We start from the raw sequence: 9,178 nt of genomic DNA on the forward strand, positions 1-9,178 counted from the left end.
ATTTTATTCCTTTATTTAATTCACAACCTTGATGTCTTAAACTAGATTGTCAGATTTCCTTTTATTTCTCTGCATTCTTTAGGGGATAAATATATTTATTAGTTAAATAAATCTTAACAGTTTTCTGAACTTGATGTGCTAGGATTTTGTTTAGGATTTCAATACTTACAGTCACATTCATCAGATTAGTGGTGACAATGGGAAAGGGTCATTTAGAACATAGACACTGAAGTCAGACGGATGTAGCTATAAATGTAGCCTAACTGTGTACCTTTGGGCACATTTCCATCTCTCTATCTACCCCCTACACACAGTAGGGATAATAGTTTCTACTCCAAAGAGTTGCTCATCCGTATCTAAGAGAGATGATTCAATGAGAAAAATTATATAAAGAACTTAAGTAGTTTAGGTCACTCAGAAAGCACTCAAAACACAGGACTTATTGTAATAAAGACTCTGTAGTCTCTTTTTCTCCATTTCAACCAGGTTTGTGTGTCAGGGCTTATGCACCAGATCCCTGGCTTCTGGGCAATTTTTTACCTTAGTTTCAAACCAGCCCATTTTTCACATCTTAACTCCCTACCTGCAGGAGCATCATATGACACAGTTCCCAAAGGACTCAGCTTCTTACCCATCAAGTCTCTGCTTCCCAAGTTACCTTTTCCCATCTGGGTCTAAGAAAAAGGGTAGGAGAGGAATAGGAGCTCATAAAACCCTCAAGATTTATTTAGCAAATTCCCAACATGGTTTTACTACAGCTGATACATCATAAAAGACTCATCCCTCTACATCTTCTGTAAATTCCAGGGCTAAGGGCAGATCAGATCAGATCAGATCAGTCGCTCAGTCGTGTCCGACTCTTTGCGACCCCATGAATTGCAGCACGCCAGGCCTCCCTGTCCATCACCAACTCCTGGAGTTCACTCAGACTCATGTCCATCGAGTCAGTGATGCCATCCAGCCATCTCATCCTCTGTTGTCCCCTTCTCTTCCTGCCTCCAATCCCTCCCAGCATCAGAGTCTTTTCCAATGAGTCAGCTGTTCGCATGAGGTAGCCAAAGTACTGGAGTTTCAGCTTTAGCATCATTCCTTCCAAAGAAATCCCAGGGCTGATCTCCTTCAGAATGGACTGGTTGAATCTCCTTGCAGTCCAAGGGACTCTCAAGAGTCTTCTCCAATACCACAGTTCAAAAGCATCAATTCTTCGGCGCTCAGCCTTCTTCACAGTCCAACTCTCACATCCATACATGACCACAGGAAAAACCATAGCCTTGACTAGATGAACCTTTGTTGGCAAAGTAATGTCTCTGCTCTTAAATATGCTATCTAGGTTGGTCATAACTTTCCTTCCAAGGGCAGATAGCCAGGCTCTATTGGATCTAGATAGGAAGAATGACAAGGCAGTCAAGGATCCTTTTCTAATAGCCTCCAATAAATAGGAAGAAAAAGGCAATGACAAGGTGAGAGGTATGATAACTTTGGATGCATTAGCATCTAGAAACCCTAAGCAGATCCATAAGGAGCCAATTAGTTTTCTTTCTTTTCTCTGCCTTCCTAGAAGAGGACCCCATTTCATTTCTTGGTTAGGAGACTTAGTGAAAGTAGAGAATTGGCCTTCATCTTGCTTGACCAGAAAAGAAAGGAAGTCTATAAATCCTACAGTGGGATAAAAGGTGTACAAATGCTGAATTAGTATGTCACTGGACATCTGGCACATGGACTCAGGGGAAAAAAAAACAAAACTGATGAAGTTTTCCCCAAACTCTGTCCCCATAGGTAACTTTCTTTAGACTGACAGAACTCTATCTTTCACATTTAACCTAACTCAGTTTCTCTGTGATTTTTCTCCAATGGTTCTAGTTTTACCCTTTTGCCGAAGATAACCATTCAAATATTTTCAAGTAATCACTGATGTCCTTTGCAGATCATACATCTATCAGTTCAGTTCAGTTCAGTCGTTCAGTCATATCTGACTCTTTGTGACCCCAAGAGCTGCAGCATGCCAGGCCTTCCTGTCCAGCACCAACTCCTGGAGCCCACCCAAACTCATGTCCATTGAGTCCGTGATGCCATCCAACCATCTTATCCTCTGTCGTCCCCTTCTCCTCCAGCCTTCAATCTTTCCCAGCATCAGGGTCTTTTCAAATGAGTCAGCTCTCTGCATCAGGTGGCCAAAGTATTGGAGTTTCAGCTTCAGCACCAGTCCTTCCAATGAACACCCAGGACTGATCTCCTTTAGGATGGACTGGTTGGCTCTCCTTGCAGTCCAAGGGACTCTCAAGAGTCTTCTCCAACACCACAGTTCAAAAGCATCAATTCTTTGGCACTCAGCTTTCTTTATAGTCCAACTCTCACATCCATACATGACCACAGGAAAAACCATAGCCTTGACTAGAAGGACCTTTGTTGGCAAAGTAATGTCTCTGCTTTTGAATATGCTGTCTAGGTTGGTCATAACTTTCCTTCCAAGGAATAAGCGTCTTATAATTTCATGGCTGCAATCACCATCTGCAGTGATTTTGGAGCCCTCCAGAGTAAAGTCTCTCACTGTTTCCGCATCTATTTGCCATGAAGTAATGGGACCAAATGTCATGATCTTAGTTTTCTGAATGTTGAGCTTTAAGCCAACTTTTTCACTCTTCACACATCTATATTTTGTAACAATTACTTGACCCCACAAAGGGGGTCAATGCTTTTTATTATGTTTTAACTTCCTATGACTTTATCTCAGTCTGACAAAGAATTTTGCAATACATAGTGCCCTGAATTGGATAAGATACTCCAGAGGGCTAATTCAAACAGAGTTGAGAAAGACTCTCAATTTTGTTTTTGACATTGTGCTTCTATGAAATAAATGAATAGATATGATATTCTCAGACGAACGCCTGGTATATATGAGATGCTTGATATATACCAGTGAATATTGTTGATCCAGCTTTAGAGTCCGTAAATTATTTTTTATTCCGTGTACCAATACTTACGCTTCTAAGAACATCTAGAAATTTGCTTCTTTTTCCTTCTTTCCCATTCCAGATTTTCTCTCCTCCTACCTGCTATCCAATGTTAAACAGTGAAGAAATTGAATTGGACTTTAATAAGCTTAGAGTCCAAGTGATGACACTGGGTGGCTGAAGGCAAGTACCTTGGACTTGATGAGTTTTGGGCAATAACCCTTTCACAAGTAAATGGTGAACAAGTGATGAATGGAAGCAGATAAACAGGAGAATTGATCAGCAAGAAGCCTTTGAGGAGGTGCATGAACAGGTAAAAATATTATGTCAAACAATGCTAGAAAACGACAAAGTGCAAAGAAGGGCACTCTACAGGGGTGAGAAAACAGAAGATGAGGAGGAGGAAGGTCAAGAAGAACAGGAAAGCTGGGTGCAGAGAGATGAGATTTTGTATGGATAAGTTGGTAATATTTTAAGCTGAAGGAAATTCAAGAAAATTTGTACTAACATAGCAAGAACAATAGAGTGATTCTGAGTTTGTTTTAGGGCAAGGGCAAAATATTTATTAAGTCAGAGAGCTAGCCTAGGGTTTTACCATTCACCAAGGGACAGGCTCTTGAGCAGCACCTGCAGACAGTGGCATGAATGAGCCTCCAGGTTCTAACATGCATTGTGTGGCATGCTCTGTCCATCCCTTAATGTCCACCATAAAAACCCTCAGTGACTACCATTTGTAGTATTTTTTTAAAACATTTTTCTTTAAAAAATTTTAATTTATTTTTTATCTTATGTTGTAGTATAGTTGATTACCAATGTGATAGATTTGGGCAAAGTGATTCAAATTATGTGTGTGTGCTGTGCTCAGTCATGTCTGACTCTTTTGCGACCTCATGGACAGTAAACCACCAGACTCCTCTGTCCATGGGATTTCCAGGCAAGAAAACTGGAGTGGGTTGCCATTCCCTTTTCCAGGGGATCTTCCTGACCCAGGGATTGAGCCCATGTCTCTGGTGTTGCAGGCAGGTTCTTTAACACTGAGCCAATTCAAATTATACATGCATCCTTTTTCAAATTCTTTCCCCATTTAGGTTGCTACATAATACAGAGCAAAGTTCCCTGTGCTGTTGAGTAGGTCCTTGCTGGTTATCCATTTTAAGTATAGCCACCATTTGTACTATTGATCAGAGCTTCTCCTTTCCCCTCCTCCAAGTTCCTTCAGCACTGAAACCCTGGCTAATTCTCCACTTTCACTCTCCTTCCTTGAAATTTTCCATCTGTGTAAAACACTAAGGTCCAGTATTTTGCAATAGGCTTTTGTTAAGAATCTATGGGGCATTAGAGACTGTTGATGTGTATCAGTGAAAAGTGCATGTTGTCAGTCCTCAGATATTTCAGAGTAGGGTGGAGGGAGACAGAGAGGTACAAAATCAATTGTAAAAAATTACAAAGAAATGATAATAGTAAAAAAAGTTGCTTTCTTAATAAACAACTACTTCAATTATCTTACTTTCCATCTGAATTTGTAATCTTTCCCCAAATAGGCATGCTACAGAACTGGAAAAGGTCAGTTTTCATTCCAATCCCAAAGAAAGACAATGCCAAAGAATGCTCAAACTACCGCACAATTGCATTCATCTCACATGCTAGTAAAGTAATGCTCAAAATTCTCCAAGCCAGGCTTTAGCAATACGTGAACCGTGAACTTCCTGATGTTCAAGCTGGTTTTAGAAAAGGCAGAGGAACCAGAGATCAAATTGCCAACATCTGCTGGATCACGGAAAAAGCAAGAGAGTTCCAGAAAAACATCTATTTCTGCTTTATTGACTATGCCAAAGCCTTTGACTGTGTGGATCACAATAAACTGTGAAAAATTCTGAAAGAGATGGGAATACCAGACCACCTGACCTGTCTCTTGAGAAATCTGTATGCAGATCAGGAAGCAACAGTTAGAACTGGACATGGAACAACAGACTGGTTCCAAATAGGAAAAGGGGTACATCAAGGCTGTATAGTGTCACCTTGCTTATTTAACTTATATGCAGAGTACATCATGAGAAACGCTGGGCTGGAAGAAGCACAAGCTGGAATCAAGATTGCTGGGAGAAATATCAATAACCTCAGATATGCAGATGACACCACCCTTATGGCAGAAAGTGAAGAGGAACTAAAAAGCCTCTTGATGAAAACGAAAGTGGAGAGTGAAAAAGTTGGCTTAAAGCTCAACATTCAGAAAACGAAGATCATGGCATCTGGTCCCATCACTTCATGGGAATTAGATGGGGAAACAGTGGAAACAGTGTCAGACTTTATTTTTTTGGACTCCAAAATCACTGAAGATGGTGACCGCAGCCATGAAATTAAAAGACGCTTACTTCTTGGAAGGAAAGTTATGACCAACCTAGATAGCATATTCAAAAGCAGAGACATTACTTTGCCAACAAAGGTCCGTCTAGTCAAGGCTATGGTTTTTCCTGTGGTCATGTATGGATGTGAGAGTTGGACTGTGAAGGCTGAGCATTGAAGAATTGATGCTTTTGAACTGTGGTGTTGGAGAAGACTCTTGAGAGTCCCTTGGACTGCAAGGAGATCCAACCAGTCCATTCTGAAGGAGATCAGCCCTGGGATTTCTTTGGAAGGAATGATGCTAAAGCTGAAACTCCAGTACTTTGGCCACTCATGTGAAGAGTTGACTCACTGGAAAAGACTCTGATTTTGGGAGGGATTGGGGGCAGGAGGAGAAGGGGACGACAGAGGATGAGATGGCTGGATGGCATCACTGACTCAATGGACGTGAGTCTGAGTGAACTCCTGGAGTTGGTAGTGGACAGGGAGGCCTGGCGTGCTGCGATTCATGGGGTTGCAAAGAGTCGGACACGACTGAGCTACTGAACTGAACTGAACTGAACAATATGTTTCATTCTTGTCTAGCCTTTTCCCTTAACTGCAAGCTTGAATGAGCCTTTTAGCTATGTAGTCAGCCTTCTCTAGCTATACTTTCTCACTTACTGAATCTTCAGCTCCTTTCATTCTGGTTTCTATTGCCACCAGTCCAATGAATTACCCATATCCAGGTCACTGATGACACCTTTTCAATAAAATTTAATGACCGTTCATATTCTCATATTATTAGACTTTTGCTTAGCTGACAAGTTGATCCTATGCTCCTTAAAATTTTCATGGAGAAAGAAACTTCTCCTTTATCCTATTATCATTTTGCTTTTCTTAAACTGGTACCTCACTGACTAAATTTGTTGCACATTTTTAATGTTGTGAGGTTACTACCTATCATTCTCTTTTCAAATCTTAGTGTTTATACTGATTCTTTTTTTCTCTTTCATAGACTGTAGCATTAATTATCTGGAGAAGGAAATGGCAACCCACTCCAGTATTCTTGCCTGGAGAATCCCAGGGACAGAGGAGCCTGGTGGCTGCCGTCTATGGGGTCGCATGGAGTCGGATGTGACTGAAGTGACTTAGCGGCAGCAATGTTAATTGTCAAGTCCCACCACTCTATCTTTAGGATATTGCCTGGAATTTTCCTTCTTCTTTATATCATTAGCAACCTACATAGTGAGAGCTATACTTTTGAAATCAATTAAACAAAATTACCTTTTTTTATCTGACCAAGCAAATAGTCAAGACAAGACTTTTCAGCTCAGGATTCACTGGATGACCTCACTCAGCAACTACTTCACTCCTTCAGTCTCTGAATTCCTCCTCATCTGCTTCCCTAACTACCAGAGCTGGCAGCACTGGCTGTCCCTGCCCCTCAGTCTCCTCTTTCTTCTGGTCCTGGGGGCCAGTGCCACCCTCCTGATCACCATCCCGCTGGGGGTCTCTCTGCATAAACCCATGTACTGTTTGCTCAGCCTCCTCTCCCTGCTGGACATGGTGCTCTGCCTCACTGTCATCCCCAGAGTCCTGGCCATCTTCTGGTTTGACCTCAGGTCCATCAGCTTCTCAGCCTGCTTCCTCCAGATGTTCATCATGAACAGCTTCCTCCCCATGGAGTCCTGTGCATTTTTGGTCATGGCCTATGACCGCCATGTGGCCATCTGACACCCACTGAGGTACCCATCCATCTTCACTAACCATGTTGTGGCCAAGCTAGTACCTTCATTGTTGTAAATGCCCTTCTCACCCTACCCATTCCCGTTCTTGCTTCCAGGCTTTATTATTGTGGGGAAAATGTCATTGAGAACTGCATTTGTGCCAACCTGTCTGTGTCCAGGATTTCCTGTGACAATTTCACCCTGAACACAATCTACAAGTTTGTGGCTGGTTGGACCTTACTAGGCTCAGGTTTCATCCTCATTTTCATCTTCTACATCTTCATCTTAAGAGCTCCTTGAACATCTTAAGTGTTCAAGTTCAAGGCCGAGGGAGCTGCAGTCAAAGCTCTGAGCATGTGTGGCTCTCACTTCATCCTCATTCTCTTTTTCAGCACCATCCTTCTGGTTGTGTTGACAAATGTGGCCAGAAAGAGGGTCCCTATGGACATCCTGATCCTGCTCAATATCCTTCATCACCTCATACCCCCTGCTTTGAACCCTATTGTATATGGGGTTTGGACTAAAGAGATCAAGCAAGGAATTCAGAAACTGCTGCAGAGAGGGATGTGAATTTGTAAAACAGATTTAGAATTCTATCTGCCTTTCCTTCTCAGTGATTTTCCCCAGAAATGAGCTAGAGAAAAGCCTGACCCTGGTTTCTTCCTTTGTTCTTGCCTGGTTCAGGAGAGGGTAGGCAGGAGGAAGAAACTCATTTTTCTTGGGCAACTGCTTTGGTCCTGGGCAGTTACAGTGAAACAGTTTAATCTTCACAACATTCATGTAGCTACTACTACTTCCATTTTACATAGTAGAAAAAACATGATTTTAAGAGAAAAAACTACTGGAGATATATATATGGCAGATATATGACAGAGCAGAGATTAAAATCCAGGCTCTAGAGCCTGGTGTCTTTCTACAGAAATGTCCCACCCTACTTTCCTTTGCCTGTGTTTTGTCCTTCTGGATGTCCATGGGTATTTCCTGCCTGTATCTCCTATTTTGAGAGGGACGAGTTCTCAGAGAAGACAGAGCCCCGTGACAAAGAACCTGCAGGACCACAGGAAAAGAGCACTCATAAAAATAATAAATCAGTGCTAACCTTTTACTTGGAGAAGGCAATGGCACCCCACTCCAGTACTCTTGCCTGGAAAATCCCATGGATGGAGGAGCCTGGTGGGCTGTAGTCCATGGGGTCGCTAAGAGTCGGGCACGACTGAGCGACTTCACTTTCACTTTTCACTTTCATGCATTGGAGAAGGAAATGGCAACCCACTCCAGTGTTCTTGCCTGGAGAATCCCTGGGACGGGGGAGCCTGGTGGGCTGCCACTTATGGGGTTGCACAGAGTCGGACATGACTGAAGCGACTTAGCAGCAGCAGCAACCTCTTACTATATCCTCAACAGCCTCACTGTCCTCAGGGAGTCTAGAGAATGAGGAAACAGTTTGAGGTGGGGGGAGAGTGGATACCAACGGAGTAAGAAATTAGGGAATCAGGACAGTAAGTTGGCCACGTCCCCATGGGTTTAAGTGGCACATGCAGTGAATTGAAAGGCAGGTCTTATTTGTTGATTAATCTCAATAGCTCTAGTTGAAGGTGAAAAGACAGAGCGAAGTGTCACATTTGTGGATAAAAGTGGATCCATTCAGGAGAAAATAAATCTCACAGATTACTTTTAGAGAATTTAAAGTAAGCACTTGATTAAAGAAGTATTGGACACATGAAAATTAAAAAAAAAAAAAAAAGGAAAAAAGAGGGAGAGGATGCTGGAGTAACACAGGGATAGTACCTGAGGGAAGAACCTTATACTTGGGAATTGTTGGGTCATTAGGAGCCAGCAGGTTGGCGGTGGGCTTGCTGAACTGGGTTTCACAGCTCTGAGGAGGGGAGCAGCCTCTGACTGGTTACTGGTGTCACAAGGGCTCCGTGGAGGTGCCCTTAGAGCTGGGACAGAGACCTCTGAGCAAGGATTCTATCCTGATGCTGGTATCTCTGAGGAAGTTTAGAGAGGCTGACTTGATTCTGGGAATTCTGAAACTCTAACCCAAACAAAATCCAAAGCAACCAACCAACCAATCCTGGAAGCTAAAACCAATTTCAATGCCAGAATGAAGAGTCATTGCTGAGGGATACTGATGAAAGGGGAAGGAAAAAGTATCCCACCTCACCCCCCACC

At 42.5% G+C, this 9,178-nt stretch overlaps 1 pseudogene; it reads left to right on the plus strand.

Moving 5' to 3' along the window:
* The first annotated feature begins 6,620 nt into the window (after nt 1-6,620).
* LOC129628137 (olfactory receptor 56A1-like) lies at nt 6,621-7,573 on the plus strand (annotated as a pseudogene).
* The last annotated feature ends 1,605 nt before the right edge of the window (nt 7,574-9,178 follow it).

The sequence above is a fragment of the Bubalus kerabau genome, chromosome 15 (genome assembly GCF_029407905.1).
Source record: "Bubalus kerabau isolate K-KA32 ecotype Philippines breed swamp buffalo chromosome 15, PCC_UOA_SB_1v2, whole genome shotgun sequence".
Taxonomy (NCBI): domain Eukaryota; kingdom Metazoa; phylum Chordata; class Mammalia; order Artiodactyla; family Bovidae; genus Bubalus; species Bubalus kerabau.